This window comes from Lissotriton helveticus, chromosome 8, assembly GCF_964261635.1.
Source record: "Lissotriton helveticus chromosome 8, aLisHel1.1, whole genome shotgun sequence".
Taxonomy (NCBI): domain Eukaryota; kingdom Metazoa; phylum Chordata; class Amphibia; order Caudata; family Salamandridae; genus Lissotriton; species Lissotriton helveticus.
This window is the reverse complement of record NC_136069.1, coordinates 1035681869-1035703365: the sequence shown is the minus strand read 5'-3', so window position 1 is coordinate 1035703365 and position 21497 is coordinate 1035681869.

Genomic DNA, 21497 nt, shown 5'->3' with positions numbered 1-21497 from the left:
GGTGTAAATCTAGTACATAATTGTAGTCTCCACCCAGGACACTACTCCCCTTATTTAAAGGCACAGCTCCTCACCTCATCCCCTGCCAAGGATTGAATGATGAGTGATACAACTGCAACATTACCAGATTGAGCTGGTGTACCGGCCAAAGCGAAAAACCCTGCAGACTCCCTCTTGCGATATCCAACCATTCCCAGGCAAGGAGACAATGATCAAGACATAACCACAGAAGAATATGTTGACATGATTTCACAACAGGCATGGCCACACACCCTCACCATCATAGAAATCATTGCGGCCACCACAGAAGACCTAGTTCTAAACGAAGTGATGGCTTCACTGCAGAAAGGATCCTGGGAGTATTTTCTGCGTGACACCGGCAAGCGGGGCGGACAGGAGAGAGAACACTTTGGGCAACTATGGCGGGAGAGAGATGAGTTGAGTGCAGCGGCGGAAGGTCTGGTGCTGAGAGGGCCCCGAATCGTGATTCCAGAGAAATTCCAAGAGAGAGCTACAGCCCATGCTCACGAGAGGCACCAAGGAACCATGCGCAGGAAGTCGCACATTAGAGAAAAGACATGGTTCTCTGGACTAGAAACAGCCGTAGACACCCTAGTCAGAAACTGCAGACCCTGCCAGCTTACTAGCAGCCAGGAGGCCCCAGCTCCTGTGATAACTGAGCCATTGGCCACCACACCATGGTTCCGGGTCAGCCGCGACTTCGGGAGTTTTCCTGATGGAAGAGTAACAGCTGTGCTCATCAACAGCTATTCAAAGTATCCGACAGTGATTGCGTCCACTGCCTTCACACATCTACAACCCGTCTTAGAAAAGACATTTGCACTTTTTGGCCTACCCCACGAGTTAAAGACCCACAACGGCCATCCATTTCAAGGAGGAGAGTTAATAGAGTTGCTCACATTACTGGGAGTTGTGCCATCATTGTATCACTCCACAAGGGCCGCAAGCCAACAGTGAAGTTGAGTGCTTCATGAGGACATTAAACAAAAGCCTACGAATTGCTGTGGCTGAACAAGCCGACCCGCAAACAGCATTGCAATGATTCCTGACAGAGTACCATAGCACCCCACACGACGGGTAGCCAAGACTAGCATCATCATACCATGGAACTCTGTTTTCGTTCGGAACCAACGCAGTGGAGGGAAGTTCAGAACAGTCTATGAACCAGGGCTGTGGACTGTTCTAAAAGCGAACGGAACTGCTGTCAGTGCCAGAAGGGGCACAGATGTATTAACCAGGAATGTCTCCTGGTTCACGAAGGTGCCACAATCTGGTCGAGAAGAAGGCGAACCCAGGTGTATCAGAAGCAAAGGAGAGCCTGTTGGTGAAAAGTCACCCCTCTCCACAGTAGACCAGAGTACAACAAACTGCTCTTAGCTGTTGGCCATGAATACCAACCCAAGCACTGACATGATCACACCATCACCACAAGGCCAACCTACGAGCCAGCAGTTCAGCCAGCTGAGATACAATCTGAGACCGCATCCACCTCCCAATCAAAGGCACCAAGACTTTATTTGCTAATTTCATTATTTGATTTGAACACTAACTTGGGGAGGGATGTAACTACCCGATTACCGTGAAGGCGGGGCCCAGAATCTGGTCCTGAAACACAACCCACGCAATGTATCACTCTCTGGCCAGAGAGCTTAAATAAACGGGCTGAGGTCGCTCGTGATCTTCTGGCTCACACTGTGAAAGTGATTGGTGTGTGTTATTCAGAGCCGACAACTGGAAGCCCCAACAACATTTGATTTTAACCACCATCTTCAATGGTCTCTCTTCCACCTGCCACCCATCTGTGGGATAGATTAACTAATATTTGGTGACATGCAACACAACGTAGAAATACACATTGTTTCGCTGCACTGAGTCAAACGGACAGGGCAGGAACATGCCATATCTTCTAAGATATGGCACATTCCTACTCTCCCTCTGTGCTGGTATGCTTGAGGCTGCCAAGCACGAAACATGCACCTTTGCATTATAGTGCAAGGCTACCTCTGTTGCAGCCAGAATTCTTTTTGTGCGGGAAGGCACACCTTTGGATATACTTTTACTGGCCGAGGGGGAGGGAGTACAATTGATTACATTTTCACAGTAAAAAATAAAATAAAACTTTAGTTCCTTTTTATATAATTTTAGAACTCATGTTAAGTGAATTAGAAATCATAGTCCTCTCAGTATTGATATAATTAAGAATTGTGATGAAAGGGTAACAATCACAGATCATGTGGTTGATATAGAGGTGGTAAAATCAAACAGACTGTCCCTGAAGTAGAATAGAGCTAATCCTGAGTTGTTCATATCCAAGTATCCAACAACATGCATTTCAGGTTCTGTCCAGATGAGAAAACTGGAGATTCGGAAATAAAGAGTGCCTTTAATGAGATCTCTCGAAGTATCAAAGACTAGCTAACAAGAAATTTGTGGGGTAGTATGTCTATATACACCGGCTGGTTTGATAATAATTGTGCTAGGGCACAAAAAGCTCTGAGGAAGGCGCTCAATAAAACTGTTAGAGATGAAGTAGAAGTTCTTGGCTGTAGCCGGACATATAGGAATGTATTGAAAGAGAGGAAGAAAGTCATTACAGAGGAGGCCTGTGCAGCGCTGATTGCTGCTACTAATTTGAAGGATAGAACAGCTTTCTGACAGGTGATCAATAGACCCTATTTTAAGGAGGTGAACACCCTGTCAATTGATGTCGCAATTTAATCTGATGAGTGAGTTGCCCTTTCAGTAGTACCTACTCAGATCCCTGCATAGAGAAAGTGAATTATGGAGAGCAGTGCTATGCCATTAGAATTTTCATTAGAAGTTACTGATGCAATTGTTATTAGCAGAATCCGGAAAGCACCTGGGCCAGATGAAATCCCTGTAGATTTTTTAAAGGCCAAAATAAATTTATGGGGGCTTTCACTAATGTCTTGAGATTAGTTTGCAGGTCTGGTAAATTAGACACCTGGTCAAAATGTTTGTTTGCCTCAATATATTAAGAGGGAAATCGTAAGAACCTTAAATCTTATCACTGGATTTCCCTACAAGATTCCCATTGCCAAGGTAATGCAGAGAATATTTCTAACTAGGTTAGAATTGTAGGCTGAGGATCAGCATCTGTTCTTTGATATTCAGTTCAGGTTCTGAAGGGAAACCGGATGGTAGAGCAATGTCTGAACATTCACCTGCTTATTGGTAAACTTACAACGGCTAAGTTGGGTATCTGTATATGCCTTTTATGGACCTTCTAAGAGCCTTTGACTGCTTAGATCACTCCAAAATGTGGCACCTGATGGGGGAATGTGGAGATTGCAATATCAATTGTAAATCTCTATTGAGATATCTACAAAGGGACAGCAGCGAAGTTCAGATAAGAAATTCATGGGGAATGTTCTGAAGCTTTCAGCATAGTGGGAGTTAGGCAGGGCTGTGTCCTTGCACCATTGCTTTTCACCCTAAACATTACCATCTTGGAAAGGGTGTTGGATGAACAGTACAGGGACATTCCTCAGATTGGTCTTCACCCTATCCTGGCTCTCTTGTATGCTGATGATGTGGCTTATTGCCTCGTACCCTGAATAGCCTGCAATCATTTTAAATGCCTTTGTGGCTGATCTGGACCTGTGGAAATTTGGCAGAGATTGCTGTTAGCATTTAGCTGAAGCCATCTTGTTTCCAGCAGCCATCTTGTTGACCATGTCCTTGCCATGTGCTCTTTCCTTCTTCGCTGTCGCTTGCCCTTGTGCTTTGCTCAAAGAACTGGCTATACTTCGCCTCTGCTACTCTGCACATGCTCAGAAGAGTTTGTAGCTGCCCATACACCTGCTTAGGTTTGTTACTGTCATGATGTTTCTACTAAGGTCAGCAACTGTTGGTTCCTCCTCCTTTGTTGACTGTGCATTTCTGTATGACTGTTGGAACTGGCCCTTCTTGCAGGGTCATCCCCAAACTTTTTGCTTCTTCCTTCCTTATTTTTCCTGACCCGTGGCTGTTGGCAATAGGACTCTGCGCACTTTACCACTGCTGATCAGTGCTAAAGTGCATATGCTCTCTGTGTAAATTGTTATTGTGATCGGATATACATGATTGGCACATTTGTATCACCAAGAAGTCCCTAGTAAAGTGCACTGGGTGTGCCAGGGCTGGTGATGACAAATGCTACTAGTGGGCCTGCAGCACTGATTGTGCCACCCACATGAGTGGCCCCAAAATGGTGTCTTAGGCCTGCCACTGCAGTGCCTGTGTGCAGTCTGTGAACTGCCATGTCCTTCTGGTAAGTGTCCCCACTGACCAGGTCTAACCCTTCCCTTTCTGTGCACATTGGTCACCCCTATGGAAAGCCCAAGATACCCCCTTGGGCAGGGTGCAGTGTATGTGAAAGATAGAGCATGTACTTGTGCAGGTGACATGCTCTGGTAGTGAATTACAGCCATTTTCGTTTTTCACTGCTGCAAGGCTATCTTGCTCCATAGGCTATCATGGGGGATGCTGGCTACAGTGGCTACCGGCATATCTTCCCATAGGAACAAGATAGGACATAAAAGTCTGGTATCCCTGAACTCAGAATTTAATAACACATCTTTTAGGAAAGGTGGTTTTTAACTCCTGTGTTTGAGAATAGCACTTTTAGAAAGTTGCTGTTCTCTTGTCTGACCTTTCTGTGTGCCTTGGCCTGTTTGTGGATTGACTGTCTGGTTTGACAATGACAGGGGCTGGGGATTCCCCAGGAGACTGGCTGAGTCAGCCCTAGGCTGAATGACTGCATGTGCAACTTGAGTGGTGGGAGGAGATAGCACCTGGGCCTGAATAGGGCTGTGCCTGCCTTCCACAATGCTGGCTCCACCTCCTGCTGGGCGGCTGACGACCCTTCCCCTCACTCTGAAAGGAAAGGAGAAGCCAGGAAAACAAAGTGCTCAAGTAACACCCAGAACTGGTTCAGACCGGGCTCAGGGCCCACTTGCATAAAGAGAACAAAGATTGTTAGGGGTATAAGTACAGGACCCCTGACAACAGAAAATTAGATCATCCTGGAATCAAGAAGGAACCTCTGCCAAGGAGAAAGCTGAAACTGAAGAAGGAAGATTGTCCAGCTGTTGCTCTGCTGGATTGCCCTGCTGTTGCTTTGCTGCCAAGGAGAGGGGAAAGACTTTGCTTTGTGCTGTGTCCCCTTGCTTGAAGGAATCTCCAAGTGCCTGAGAAGAGCTGTCTTCCTGTTCTGAAGTCCCAGGAACAAAAGGACTTCACCCCCAGCTTCCCCTGAGCTCAACTGAGAGTTCTGTCCTTCCTGGAGTGCTTGGCCCCTGTGTGGTGCCTCTGGAAGTTGTACCTGTGTTGGGAAGCTGGAAACTAAGCTTGAGAGACTTTGCTACAGAAAAGTTATTGCATCGCTCGCTGCGGAGCGCATCCCCGACAGTGCGAGGAAATTCCCGCCGCTACGAAGGTCGAGATCGTCGCAGCGCCTGTTGCCGCTGTCAGAGCCGTCACATTCTTCGTTTGCAGGATGCACCCGATCGGTGCGGGAAGTCTAACATCGCTGCAAGTGTCGTCGCAGAGCCTGTCATCGCTGGGTGAGATCGCCGCACCGCCTGCTTGCGGACCGCATCACGTCGCTGCGAGAGTCATCACCGAAGCCATCGCATCGAGGAGCTGCAAGAGAGAAGATCACCGCTGGTCCACGCATCGTAGCCCCGGAGATCGTCGCAACTCCAAAGATCATCGCATCGTACCTTTGCGAGAGCAAACTTCCTACGGAACCTACGCACCGGAATCCATACAAGTGGCCTTCCTCCCCATACAGACCGGATTCTCCGCAACACGCCCGCTGCTGCAGCGGGGCTGTCGCATCGCCTCCCCAGGGTCTCAGGAGCAACGCATGGCTTGTTTTCCACCCCACCAGCTTCTACTTTTGGAACTTTGTCGCAACTAAAGGTACTGTGAGCTAAACGTGACACAACTGTGAACTTTTCACGTAACTGTGGATTATTTTATCGCAACCTAAATAATTTTATCGCAACCTAAAGAACTTTATCGCAACCTTAAGAACTCTTTTGAATGGATTTTGTTGTTTCGGTCTTGTGTAGTTTAGATTAAATACCTTTATTTTTCTAAACTGTTGTGGAGTCAGTTTGCGGTGTTTGCACTCTGTTACTGTGAGTGTTGGTACAAATACTTTACACATTGCCTCTGGTTAGCCTAGACTACTCGTGCCAAGCTACCTAGAAGGTGAGCAGGGGTTATCTCAGAGGGTTTCCTCCTTACCTTGACTAGAAGCAAGGGTCCCTATTTGGACAGTGGTACCTACCCCTGCCAACTAGAGACCTCCATTTCTAACATTGGTGGCAGCGGTGGGATTTGAACTTGTATTTGTACTAGACCCACAGTGATTGGTGTACATCACTAGTGAGTGCAGACCACTACGCCACCGCATACTACATTTTTTATTTTTGGTTCTATTTTTGATCATAACCCTGAAAGAATCCAAGCATCATGTCTCAGAATGGTAAACCAGCAAGTGATGTTGCAGAACTGGAGTTTGATATTGAAATGTTAAGTGATTGCAAAGTAGGTCAACTCAGGCAGTCCTGCAGGAACTTTGGATGCCCCATGAAGCGCTGTTCCAAGAAGGAGGAGCTACAGGAGGCCTTAAGGGCCTGGTGGGAGACCAAAGAGGCTGGGGAGACATTGATGATGCAGAAGTGGTTGAGGATGCACAAAGGAATGGTTTCAGGCCACAGGATCTGCCTGTGTCCAGACCAGCCTCAAGGGCTGGCAGCAACCATTCAGCTGAAAGTTTTTCCCCAGAGGAGTTGGAGGAAAACCAAAGGGCTAGAGATCATAAGTTAAAAATGTTGAGGCTTGAAATGGAGCTGAAGCAAATGGAAAGTGCGGCGGAGGAGAGCAAAAATGCCTGTGCCCTGGAGGAATGGAAATTGACCTTGGCCCATGAAGTAAGAATGAGGAAGCTTGAGTTGGAGCTCAAGTCAAGTCAAGTCAAGTCAGAATTTATATAGCGCACTACATACCCATAGGGTCTCAAGGCGCTTGAGGAAGGGGGGGAGGTTTACTTATCGAATATCCATGTTTTAAGTTGTTTTCTGAAGGCTAGGTGGTTTTGAGTAAGGCGGAGTTGGATGGGGAGGGAATTCCAGGTCTTGGCCGCTAAGTAGGAGAAGGATCTTCCTCCCATGGTGGTTTTGTGGATGCGCGGAACAGCGGCGAGGGCTTGGTTGGACGAACGCAGCTGGCGGGTGGGGGTGTAAAAGGAAAGGCGCATGTTGAGACAATCAGGTCCAAGTTCGTATAGGGCTTTGTGTGCGTGGGTGAGGAGACGGAACGTTATTCTCTTGTTGATGGGGAGCCAGTGAAGGTCTTTCAGGTGAGCGGAGATGTGGTCTGTGCGGGGGATGTCTAGTATGAGTCTGGCTGAAGCATTTTGGATGCGTTGGAGTTTTTTCTGTAGTTTCGCGGTGGAACCGGCGTAAAGGGTGTTTCCGTAGTCCAGACGGCTTGTAACCAGTGCGTGGGTGACCGTTTTTCTTGTTTCGGTGGGGATCCAGTGAAATGTTTTTTTGAGCATGCGTAGGATGTTGAAGCATGAAGATGAGACGGCGTTGACTTGTCTGGTCATCGAGAGTGAGGAGTCCAGGATGATGCCCAGGTTCCGTGCATGGTCCGTCGGTATGGGGGCTTTTCCTAGGGCCGTTGGCCACCAAGAGTCGTCCCAGGCGGAAGGGGATGAGCCTAAGATGAGGACTTCCGTTTTGTCCGAGTTCAGTTTCAGACGGCTGTGCTTCATCCACTCGGCTACTTCTTTCATCCCTTCGTGTAGGTTGGTTTTGGCGGTGGTTGGGTCTTTGGTGAGTGAGAGGATCAGCTGAGTGTCATCAGCGTAGGAGATGATGTTGAGGTTGTGTTGACGTGCAATGGTTGCGAGGGGGCTCATGTAGACGTTGAAGAGGGTGGGGCTGAGGGATGATCCTTGCGGGACGCCGCAGATGACTTCAGTGGCCTCTGACTTAAAAGGGGGGAGGCGGACTCTCTGAGTTCTTCCAGCGAGGAACGAAATGATCCAGTCCAATGCTTTTCCTTGAATTCCGATGTTTCTGAGGCGTTGTATCAGGGTGCTATGGCAGACTGTGTCGAAGGCTGCGGAGAGGTCAAGGAGGATAAGGGCGACTGTGTCTCCGTTGTCCAGTAGTGTTCGAATGTCGTCTGTTGCTGCGATGAGGGCGGTCTCGGTGCTGTGTTTGGCTCGGAAGCCAGACTGTGAGGAGTCGAGTGATTTGTTGGTTTCGAGGAAGGTGGCGAGCTGATTGTTAATGGCTTTCTCAATGACTTTGGCAGGGAATGGGAGGAGCGAGATGGGACGGTAGTTTTTTAGTTCGGTGGGGTCAGCCGAGGGTTTCTTCAGAAGGGCGCTGAGTTCGGCGTGTTTCCAGCTTTCTGGGAATGTGGTGGAGTTAAGGGAGTAGTTGATGACATCTCGGAGATGGGGTGCGATAATGGAGTCTGCTTTGTTGAAGATGTGATGGGGACATGGGTCTGTAGGGGATCCTGAGTGGATGGAGTTCATCAGGCGAATGGTCTCTTCTGTGGTGATTGGGTTCCATTCGAAAAGGATATTCGGAGGAGGTAACGGTTCGGAGGTGAGTGGGGTGGACTGGTTTACAGGTTGGTTGTCAAAGCTGTTATGGATGTCGGCGATTTTGTCATGAAAGAATGAGGCAAGGGAGTCACAGAGGACTTGAGAGGGGGTGATGTCGTTAGAGCTGGCGGTGGGGTTGGTGAATTCTTTGATGATGTTGAAAAGTTCCTTGCTGTTGTGGGCATTGTTGTCTAGTCGGTCTTTGAGTGCTGATTTCTTGGTTGTCCGGATTAGTTGGTGGTGTTTGCGGGTGGCGTTTTTGAAGGCGGCTTGGGTGATAGTGTTTGGGTCTGTTTTCCAAGTTTTCTCCAGGGAACGACAGAGCTTCTTGGATTTCTTAAGGTCATCGTTGAACCAGGGGGCGTTCTTGCTTCCTTGCTTGATTTGATGTTTTTTCAAGGGTGCTAATTTGTCGGCGGTTTGGGTTAACCATTGTGTGAGGTTGATGGCGGCTTGGTTAGGGTTCGTTGAATAGGCAGGGGGTTTTTGAAGAAGCGATGTTGAGATCTGGTCGATGGTGATTTTGTTCCAATTTCTTCGCAGAGTTGGTTGAGGGTGGTTGTGGATCGAGGTCTTATTGTAAATAAAGTGGATGCAGCTGTGGTCCGTCCAGTGGAGGGGTGTGGTATGAGTGAAGGAGATATGCTTGCTGGAAGTGAAGATCGGGTTGAGCTTGTGTCCTGCATAGTGTGTGGGGGTGTTAACAAGTTGTTTGAGTCCGAGATTGGCGAGGTTGTCCAGAAGGGTGGTGGTGTTACTGTCGTTGCTCTTTTCCAGGTGGAAATTGAGGTCTCCAAGTAGAATGTATTCTTCCGAAGGGAGGGCGTGTGGGGTGATAAAGTCAGTGATGTCTTCGCTGAATTTTGTACGGGGTCCTGGTGGCCTGTAGAGGAGGGTGCCCCTAAGTGTTGTCTTGGGGTCGGTGTGGATCTGGAAGTGAAGGTGTTCGGCGATAGCGAGGTTGTCATCTGAGCTGGTTGAGACGCGGATGGTGTTCTTGTGGACGATGGCGATGCCTCCTCCTGTTTGGATGGGGCGGTCCTTACGGATGATCTTGTAGCCGTCCGGGATGGCTATGGTGATGTCTGGAGCTGAAGAGGCATTCATCCAGGTTTCTGTTAGGAAGGCGATGTCCGGAGAAATAGTGTTGAGTAGATTCCAAAGGTCGATGGCGTGTTTGTGAACCGAGCGGGTGTTGAGAAGGATGCATTTGAGGTGGTTGGTGTTGGCTCTCTGTTTGGTGTTTGTGGATTTGGTTTGGGACTTGACGCAGGTGAATTTGCATGAGTGGCAGGTGAAGGGTCCATGGGTGTGTCCTGGTGCTGCTTGGGCGCAGTTAGTGAGTCGGCCAGGGTTGAGTGCAAAGAGGGAGGAGGCGTCGTATGTAATGCGGGGAGGATGGGTGAAGCGGGCACCAGGGGGTCTGGCGCTGGGCGCGGTCCAGGCGCGGACGGGCGTAGACGGGCTTACCTTTGGCGCACCTTCGGCGCGGCCGTAGCGCGTGGACGCTGCGCGTGGGACCATCTAACTTATATGGATGATGGAGGGGGCGGAGCATGGGAGGGTCGGCTGGGAGGCGGGATCGGGGAGGCGGGCCAGGGGATAGCACAACACAAAATGGAGAAATGAAAGTGAATACAAACAGCGAAGGCACAGCACAGTGATCGCCAGCAAGCTATCAAAGGCTCCTAAATCCTACACAATATGTCCACCTAAAGCGCTATTCACAAAGTAACCAACCTTGGGAGCGTTACACAACACAGATGTCAAAGCGTAAAATACACAGCGCTAAGCAGGTAAGCACAATTAGGTTTTCCAAAGCGCTACACGATAATGATCTTCAAAGCGCAGTTAGAGTAGGAGACGCTACGGTGCACGCCTACGTTATCACAGTGAATGAAGCACAGAGCGCGATGCAGATGGGGCAATAAAGTTTCCTCCTCTTGAGCTACCCATGTTTCTTCTTCAGCTGAGACCCTCATGAGCTCAAGAGGCTTGAGGCCATGAGGGTCTCAGCTGAAGAAGAAACATGGGTAGCTCAAGAGGTGAGCTTTGTTGAGTTGGAGGTAGAGTCCAGCTCAGATGGTGGCAGCAAAATTATAGTTTCCCGTGCTGAGAGAAAGGTACAAGCACCCAGAGATGTGGCGCCTGACTTGAGGGAGAGGGTCGACATACACCAGGGGGTTCAGGTTTATGATGTAGTTCCAGTGGAGTGCAGTGTCCCTGAAGTAGATTGGAGGACTGGCACAGGGGACCATATTCCTAGTGGTGGGAGGGACACTCTACTGACTCTAGATGAGAGGTAAAAGGAGAGGGATTCCCCCATGGTAGAAACCTTGGTGTGTGTGTGTGAAGACCAGCCAGAAGAGTGTGGGTTGTGTGACAGAGACAGTCAGATACTGTATTGCCAGTCTCAGGAGAGTGGTGTGGGGTACTTGTGTGAGGCACTGGAGGGTGAGGCAAAGGGTAGCTTGGTTAACAACTGTGGGGAGCTGTGTGATTCATTTGTTGGAGAGCATGTTTTAAGTCCCTGTTTTCCAGAGCTATGCCAACACCCGGTGGAGTGTGAGTTCTCTGACCCCAGAGAGCTTGCATTGGAGGCAGACCTCTTGGTGGATTCCAAAGGGTCTGAAGAGGCATTGGGGAGTGATCCTAAGAGGAGTGGCTTAGATGTCTTCCAGGCCTGTGAGGTGGAAGAGGTTCAGTGTAGCCCAGTTAGGTCCCAGTGTAGTGGGAGGGGTGTAGGGGCTCATGTCCGGTCTCAGTGGAGAAGGAGTGAGTGTAGGACAGTGTGTCTCACGGTGCCCGAAACCCAGTCTCAGGGCCTGGAGCGTTCCTTAAGAGAACACCTGGTTGGGGACCTAGACTGTACTAGTAGGCCATTTGAGGAGGATCTCCTTGTGTCTGGTGACCGGGGAGTGCCTGTAACCAGGCCTCCATCGGTTCTGGTGTCTGGCAGTGCCACTCCAGTTGGGAGGGTGCAGAAGTCCAGACTGAGGGGAGAGGGGGAAGGAGTCCCCAGTGGGAGAGCCAGTGGGTCAGGGACCAGTCAGAAGGGCTGAGTCCCAAGTGAGTGACCATGGTGACCTCACTTCTGTCCTGGGGGATCTTCCCACGCTGTCAGGTGGACAGGGGTCGGGAGACCTGCGCCAGGCAGACTGTCACAGGACACATGACTTGTGTGTCACCCTCAAGGGGGTACTGTGTGAGTCCCCAGAAGTCCTGTCATGCCAGGCAAGTGCACAACCACAGGTATTGGTCCCTGGGTTGGGAGACCAGGTTCAGGATCTGCCTGACCTGGAAGAAAGGACATCCGTAACCAGTGTCCTGACCAGTTTGGCTTCCAGAGGTACCCCTCCAGTAGGGAGGGTGCAGTGCTCTGGAAGGGGGTGCAGAGGGAGGGAGTCCTCGCCTCTGACCCCGGTGCAACCTGAGAGGTTAAACCCTAGGTTGGGAGACCAGTTGCTTCAGGGAGATCCTGAACTGGTGGGTGAATGGTGCGGGACACCTGCCACAGGTGCCCTGGCTGTTCTAGAAGGGGGTACAGCTCCAGGTGGGAGGGTACAGAGCCCCAAGGAAGAGGAGGACTGTGTGTGGGGAAGCCCACCCCAGCCTCCTGTCCAGCCGCTGGATACAGGTCCGGGACTGGTGGGTCAGTGCCAGGATGTCAGACCTGACCTGACAAGAGAGGGAGTGGACAAAGGGTGCCAAGCACCTGGGGCTACTGCCCCCCACCCTCTGACGCCACAGAGGTTTGAGAGTCTTGAGAGGCATGCGGCCTGGGTCTCATCCCTGACCACTGCTGGGGGTCACTGTGGCTGGCTGTCCGTCTGTTGGGACACGCCTGGGAGTAAATTAAGGTTAGGTGCTACACAGGTGGTGTCCACAGGTAAGGAGAAGGGTTCCACATGGATTGGCATGGTGGACCCTGAGAGTATGGATAGAGTGATGCAACTGGGTTCAGGACGGCGTAGAACAGGAATTGTGCCCTGCTGTTTGAGCCAGTTTCCGCGCTCTATCGCCTTAAACAGGGAACACCATCGAGGTATCGTTTGGTCTACCCTGGCTTTAGGCTGGAAGGGGGTAGTGTTGGAGCTGGCCCTTCTTGCAGGGTCATCCTCAAACTTTTTGCTTCCTCCTTCCTTATTTTTCCTGACCCGTGGCTGTTGGCAATAGAACTCTGCGCACTTTACCACTGCTGATCAGTGCTAAAGTGCATATGCTCTCTGTGTAAATTGTTATTGTGATTGGATATACATGATTGGCACATTTGTATCACCAAGAAGTCCCTAGTAAAGTGCACTGGGTGCGCCAGGGCTGGTGATGACAAATGCTACTAGTGGGCCTGCAGCACTGATTGTGCCACCCACATGAGTAGCCCCGCAGTGCCTGTGTGCAGTCTGTGAACTGCCATGTCCTTCTGGTCAGTGTCCCCACTGACCAGGCCTAACCCTTCCCTTTCTGTGCACATTGGTCACCCCTATGGAAGGCCCAAGGTACCCCCTTGGGCAGGGTGCAGTGTATGTGAAAGGTAGAGCATGTACTTGTGCAGGTGACATGCTCTGGTAGTGAATTACAGCCATTTTCACTTTTTCACTGCTGCAAGGCTATCTTGCACCATAGGCTATCATGGGGGATGCTGGCTACAGTGGCTACCAGCATATCTTCCCATAGGAACAAGATAGGACATAAAAGTCTGGTATCCCTGAACTCAGAATTTAATAAAACATCTTTTAGGAAAGGTGGTTTTTAACTCCTGTTTTTGAGAATAGCACTTTTAGAAAGTTGCTGTTCTCTTGTCTGACCTTTCTGTGTGCCTTGGCGTGTTTGTGGATTGACTGTCTGGTTTGACGATGACAGTGCCGCATCCCCGACAGTGCGAGGAAATTCCCGCCGCTACGAAGGTCGAGATCATCGCAGCACCTGTTGCCGCTGTCAGAGCCGTTGCATCCTTCGTTTGCGGGATGCACCCGATCGGTGCGGGAAGTCTAACATCGCTGTGAGTGTCGTCGCAGAGCCTGTCGTCGCTGGGTGAGATCGCCGCATCGCCTGCTTGCGGACCGCATCACATCACTGCGAGACTCATCACCGAAGCCATCACATCGAGGAGCTGCAAGAGTGAAGATCACCGCTGGTCCGCGCATCGTCGCAACTCCAAAGATCGTCGCATCGTACCTTTGCGAGAGCAAACTTCCTACGGAACCTACGTACCGGAATCCATACAAGTGACCTTCCTTCCCATACAGACCGGATTCGCCGCAACACGCCCGCTGCTGCAGCGGGGCTGTCGCATCGCCTCCCCAGGGTCTCAGGAGCAACGCATGGCTTGTTTTCCACCGCACCAGCTTCTGCTTTTGGAACTTTGTCGCAACTAAAGGTACTGTGAGCTAAACGTGACGCAACTGTGAACTGTCACGTAACTGTGGATTATTTTATCGCAACCTAAAAAATTTTATCGCAACCTAAAGAACTTTATTGCAACCTTAAAAACTCTTTCGAAACCATATTCTTGAACTGTGTATGTTGGAAATTTGTCGTTTTGGTCTTGTGTAGTTTAGATTAAATACCTTCATTTTTCTAAACTGTTGTGGAGTCAGTTTGTGATGTTTTCACTGTGTTATGTGAGTGTTGGTACAAATACTTTACACATTGCCTCTGGTTAGCCTAGACTGCTCGTGCCAAGCTACCTAGAGGGTTATCTCAGAGGATTTCCTCCTTACGCTGACTAGAAGCAAGGGTCTCTATTTGGACAGTGGTACCTACCCCTGCCAACTAGAGACCCCCATTTCGAACAATGACCATCTATGTATATAACTCTCCTATGTGTGCTTGTACCGCCTTCTTTTGAGGGTGTTGTGTGAATGTAGTTCCACCTCATGAGGTTTAATAAAATATATTTTTGCTATTTCAGTTTCCGTGCCAGCTTCTATTTACTGGTCTGAGGACTTGTGGGCCTTGCTGAGGCCCTCTTCTACAAATTGGCTCCCAACCAGTGGGGCTCATCGGCGACTCAGATGCCGAAGAAGTGGTCGAAACGGAGGATTGGAATCTCGCTACGGATGATCACTGCCCAAGGAGACCCGCGTCTTGGCACCCACACCGTTTTTTCTATCTTCCTGATCTGACCGTCCAGCGGTGCCGTTCCTTGACTGAGATCCCTTCTGGTGTTTGTCGTGCAGAGACCATTTGGTCGATTCAGAATTTGGCATCTGGAGACTCTTGCTTGGTAAGGTCGTTTGATGCAACACATTGTATATGGAAATTGGCCAATATTTGGAATTTGTTTGGATATATATATATATTGCAATTTATATAGGAAGGTAATCAGGAGACTTTTCTCCAACTTTTGAATAATTTGAAATGGCACATATTGTGTTAAGTGTCACTGCTGTATAATATTGTATATGCTATAATATTTCAAGACATCCTGGACACGGAGAAAGGCCAAGCCATATCACCTGAAGAGCCTGAGGAAGTCTTCCCGGACCATACGATCCCTGGTGTATCCCGATATCAACTGCGGCCCAGGAAAGAAACTTCATTGTTGAAAAAGACTGGTTGAGCAAACGTCCTGGGTTAGTAAGAAACTGAGCTGAGGGGGGCATCTTTTGCGTAGTGACACCCGTCTTAACCTTCAGTGAAGAAACCAACGGCTGCCCAGGACTTTAGAGTTCCAACAGTTTTGTTACTTCGATAACAAGAGGAATATGCCTAAGGAGAAAACATCAACTGCTGTGAGGATCTGCGATAAGAAGATAATGTGTATTGTTGGATTTATCGTCACTGTGGTCACTATGGCAGTGATAACTTGGGTTGTAGAGGAAGTGGCTCCTGCTCAATGTTATGTTATGTTATGTTAAATGGGCTTATATAGCGCATGGCTGCCCCAGCAATGGCAAATACTGCAGCAAATACTGACTGCCACTACTCCAGCACCCATTGAACACCACTATTTTACTCTTCCTTATCATGAGCAGATGCATAGATAGTCTTATCTGAACAACACGTTCATCCAGATGTTGCAATACACGCACAATGCTACGAACATTACTAACTGTTGGGTGTGTGAAATGATGCCAGCTCATCAGTAAAAGGGAGTAACACCTTTCATTCCTCTTCCCTTTTCTCACAATGGTTCTTGTCAAGCCTAATTTGCACTTTTATTGGTTTCCCAAGTGGCTAATATTACTGATATGGGTGTAGGGAGATTAAACTACTATCTTAATAAAGTATGTTATCCTGATGAAGAAGGTGATCCGCAAGCTAAAGGGACTAAATGGAAGATGGAGGCGTACCGACGAAGAAATGCTTCTACACATTATGTTTACTCAAATACTCGAACTGCTAAGGGTAATGGACCATTTATTATAGCTGTCACTAGAGCCTGAGCAGATTTGTGTGTGAGTAGTGTTGAGAAAATTCCAGTGGGAAGAAGCGAATGTACTCTGGTTTTGACCATTGATGGCACCAACAACAGTAATTTCACGTCCTCACATAACAAGGGATACTAACATCTACCTGTTGAATGGTCTGGGGTTTGTTATGTGTCCTATTTGTTAACTCCTGTGTTTCTGGCACCTGCATCATATCACAAGGACTATCGACTGTTTAATGACACTTCTAAGAACAGATACAAAAGGACAATAAGTAATGATGAGGTGGATCCGACTGACACCGCACTACAGCAAAATGTTGATTTTAATTTGGGGATGTTCTTTTTTGTTGGTGCTGCCTTGAACATCAGGAAAATCAGATGTTTGACTCGTGTTGTGGAGGCTGTGACTAACCAGACAGCTATGGCACTTGGAAACATCAAAGAGGAACTGCAAATTGGGAGGATTGTGGCACTCCAAAATCGTATGGTCCTTGACGTGGTTTTGGCTGATCGAGGTGGAGCATGTAGCATCATCGGAAGTAGCTGCTGTGTGTACATTCCAGATCATGCCCTTTCAGTTTTTGATGTGATCTCTAAACTACATAAGAGTGCTGCTGAGATTCACCCTGATACTGGCACATAGATTTTAGCCAGTTGGTTTTGGACATTGCTCACTATCTGGGGCTGGAAACTATTGACACTTCTGTGTATAGTATTTGCAATTCTACTGACATGCTGCCTATGTATACAATGTGGTCCAATGCTTTGCTCCATCTGTATCACTGCTTGTACACCTACCAGAAGTGTTGTTAAACAAATGAATGCCCAGAGTATACTAGACAAAGAAGTTGATGAAATAATGCAATTATCTTTTTTCTATTTCAGTTTCCGTGCCAACTTCTATTTACTGGTCTGAGGACTTGTGTGCAGAGAAGGGCGAATCCCTAGCACTGGTGGGCTTTGCTGAGGTCCACTTCTACAGACCTTAAAGATGACCTGGGCAAAATCTATTTTTTGGCTTTTGGGTCGAGGAATACAAAATAGCGTTTTGAGACGGGGATACACAACTATCACATTCTCATACTTGGGGGGTTTATTTGACATGCAGGTTCATGGAAAACGTTATTAACTGTTAGGAAATATCAAGTAGATAAATCTGTCGCAGCACTATTTAGTTTGCTGATAGAAATTGATTTAATATCCTGGTGAATATTTATTTCAGTGGGCACTTATGTGGTGGCTTTCTGGGGCCATGTTGATGTTACATAACTTCAGACATCTGAAAATATCCATGTACAGAGGCTGTTGGCAGTCCCATCAACTTGTTTGACCAATGTTTTTCACAAAGAAATAGGTAGGAGCTTTATGGACGATCTTATTGGGCTCCACCCGCTTCTACTGTGGCATAGGATATGGATGCAGCAATAAGCTCTTTTCAATAGATTGTTAATGAGAGATTCATTAGCCTCGGTGCAAGTTTTAGATATTCTGTGGCTAAAATACATTACGTCTCAGTGTGATAATTTAAATAAACCAGCGTTTTTTAAAGACCCAGAATCGCTTATTACAGTTGGTAAAATGGAGTTTATGTCCTTTTCTCAATATTTTACCAGGAGTTTCAGACCTGTCCATCATTTTTTAAACAAAAAATGTGCATGGACTTTATTTGAACTTTGGGGATAAGGGCCTGCTAGTACAAGCAGATAAGGTCTTGGAAAAAGAAAGAACCTCCATAACAATTTCTTAAGGTTTTTGGTACTAAAGAGGCAACCGAGCTGTATATATGAACATGTAAATAGTGCTTAAATATTCCATCTTCCTTTTCCACAACATTAATTGGAGAATGTTCCCACTATTAACCACAGTACCAACCCCACAATCATTTCCTGGGACATTGTATCCAAACACCAGAATATCTGATGCTGGAGCTGTTTTAAAGGGTGTCAGAAGAGAAAAAACACTGCTTGCCACTGCAGTTAAACTATGGAATCCTAAATACACCAAAGTTGTGCATGAGTGCTAGAAAAATGAACTTTACATTGAATGGATGTGCAAGATCCTCTGCAGATTGGTGCTCCATTTGCGAGACGTGTGTTCACAAAAAGCTGGGAAGCGAGTGGAACAATATTGGAAGGGCACACACCATGGCCAAAGGCAGAAACACAGATGCCACTCATTCCCCTAGGCCAAACATAGAACCTGATCAGCTGCCCGGCTACTGAAAAATGCATTTGTTCCCGAGCCATAGATAACAGACTCTCACCTCCAGATCTCACAACTCTAAATTATAAACTGTAATGAAAACAAGCCCATTCTAAATAGGAGCAGGACTTTTGGCTATGGTCCTGAAGACAGAGGATGAGAAGCTTGTGTCCTCTCCAAATCCATGGTATTGGTCCCCAAGAAGACCTCCTGGAAGTTTGGGAGCAATTATAACCTACATGGAGTAAATATTCAGTTTTTGGTGAAACATTGTTCGATTTCCAGATAAATGGGTCAAGATAACAAGCTCACCCAAAAAATACAAATGGAACCTTGGTGGCCACTTTTTAAAGGACTGCCCCAATTGGAGCATGAAGGTCAAAGCTACTGCAAGACTGAGAAATGAAGTTATCCAACCTTGTGGAACCCTTGCTATAGCATCCAGCCATTCCCGCTGAAGAATTTTGAGATAAGAATTTTTATTAAGTACATTAAAAAAAACTATTGATTGAGATAAGCTGCTCACCCTTACTGTACCGAACTCTCACTTACTCGTCAGTTGGCTGTAAAGATTGCCTAAGAGTCGGTCCTCAAAAGAACTTAAGCAGAGATAACCTGCTGCTCAAACTCAATCCCTTTAAAACGTCTTTGAAGGTGCCTGCTATGTGTTTGGATGATAGTAGCTTGACCAGTTTGTGTAATTGTGACTCATCTGCCACTGCCTGAGGAGGTACCCCTGATAAACAGTCCTTTTTCCGGGCTGTGCTCTGACATAGGAGAGTACAAAGTGCCACCAAATGGACACATTTTTAACTACGAGGGTCAGAACAAGTACACCTTTTTAAAATAATAAAAGATTTGGTAAAATAAAAACAGAGGGTCTTGCTTCAGTTCCTCTATCAATAAAACTGCACATATGGGAGCATTTCTGTTACCAAGAGACATAATGGGAGAAGCTCAAAGACAGTGACTAAACTTAGTGTGTATTTACTTCAATTAGCCCAGAGATTTATATGGCTATGGGCTAATTAGGGGTGTACGTAATTTGCGTAGTTAGCTGTTGCTTAGTTACGCACAAAATTATGTACAATTACATGCAATTATGTAAAATGTAAATCCATCATTCTTCACTATGTTTTAGAGTGAAATGTGTCCTCACTTCCAATATTTTTGGTGCAAGGACACATTTAGCATAAGCATTACAAACCCAGTCTCTCATGTTCCGTTGTTCGCATGCATGCATGGATCGTTTCCCAGTATATTTTCACAACAAATGCCGCATAATTATGCCAAGTGGCGTAATGGCATAATTTTGGGAATTTTGTGTAGCGAGCACAATGCAATGAATAGCAAAATATAATATCCAGGCAAAAGAACAGTAGATGACTGGCAAAAATTACAAAAAATATATATAACGAAAAACAAACACAAGTAAAGTACATCCAGTTTCTTCCATTTTCTAACATTGGAAGCTATCTACAACAAGAGATCTATGTATGTAATTTAAATACAAGCTCGTGTTTATTGGTAAGTTACGCTAAGTTAATAATTACTAGCTTAGATGTAAGTATAAGATAGATGATTATTAGTACGTTAAGGTCAAGGTATAATAAGTTGGATAAATAAAAGGCTACTGGTCCCATTCCTTCAAAACTAATTTTTGTAATATGATAAAAAAAGTTCAATAGCTATACTACTTTGTACCCTTTCTCTTCTTTTTCCTACTTCTACTTTTTCTGGGGCTTACAACAATTTGTGTTATTTGAAAAATTGTGTTGCATAAAGTCAAATTCCAACAGTGATGTATAAAAACATATTGCTTTTATAATCTAGTCAACATCACTAATTTTGCTGAATGATTCATATAAATGATTCATGTATAATTCTGTTAAACCCCGAAAGTTTTTTCTGTTATTGTTTTAACCATCTATGTATGTGTCCTAAGGTCTTGGTATTATGTGTTAGTGTTGTAAGAAATGTCTGGCAAACTGTATATATTAATCAAATCGAAAATATTTTTATACAATGAAACACAAGTAAAAGTACATATCTTTGTTATTTTAGAAATATGCTGATAACGTCCTGATGAAGGCACATTGTGTGTGCTGAAACGCGTCGACGGGCAGACATCAACTCCAGCATTTAGTTTTGGGAATCATCATTATATTTCCTTTTAAACTTTTTTTCTATATATTAGGGACTAGAACTATTGACTATTGCATTCTTTCTTATGTCTCTTTTATATAAAATTTGTACTATATCGAATATGTTCATCAACTTTTATCAATGTTATTAAATTTTATATGTGATCATAATTATTGGTTTTATTATTCTCTTTTACTTGTGTTTGTTTTTCGTTATATATATTTTTTGTAATTTTTGCCAGTCATCTACTGTTCTTTTGCCTGGATATTATATTTTGCTATTCATTGCTTTGCCCTGATCCAGGAAGGATATCTCAGTCAGGGGGTCCCTGTTTATTACCGCGAGCACAATGCAAAACTCCCCAAATAGGCAAATTTTGCAGCGTAATCCAAATTTGGGGGCATAGGAGTGTAACGATGTGAATGCACAAGGGCACTAGGATCTGCCCGGGGACAGGACGGAGGCGGGCGGAAAGGGAGGAGTCGAGGAACGAGGGCAGTCAGTTAGCCCATGTTGGGGTAAGAGGGCAGACGTAGAATAAAGGCTTCCACAGTTACCGCTGAGTCCGTGTCATCTGTGCCCCTCAAGACACTACAACTGGCGACGAGGGTGCCATGGGACCTGCTTTAGTGCGGTGCTGATTGCAGGCGACGGAGAGCGTTTTGGATGCCTGGCAGCTGTGGCGCATCCAGTGTGACGGACCGCCTGTCTGTGCTGCTGCCGTGTCGTTGCGCGAGTGTCCTCGCGCGCTGGGTGCCCTCCCCAGCTGTCCAGGACTGTGTCTGTGCACGTTGGGAGCCCACCCCAACTGTCCCGTGTGGGAGGTGTGCTGTGGGGATCGAGCGCTCTTTTTGCCTGCCTGCCGGGAGCCCACCCCAGCGAGACTGCCGTATGAGGCTGCCTGAAAGCGCCTCTCTCACCTGTTGGGCCCGTGGATGGGCCCGTGGTGCTGCGCCTGGAGTCGGGTGAGTCCCCGCTGGTGTGCGGTGATTTTGGAGTGAAGAGTGCTCCTCGTGTCAAGACCCTGGTCTCCTAGTCTCAGGAAGAGCGAGAGTCTTACGGCGGCCATTTTGAGGTCAGGCGCCTCGTCCAATCCCCTGTCAGGGATCA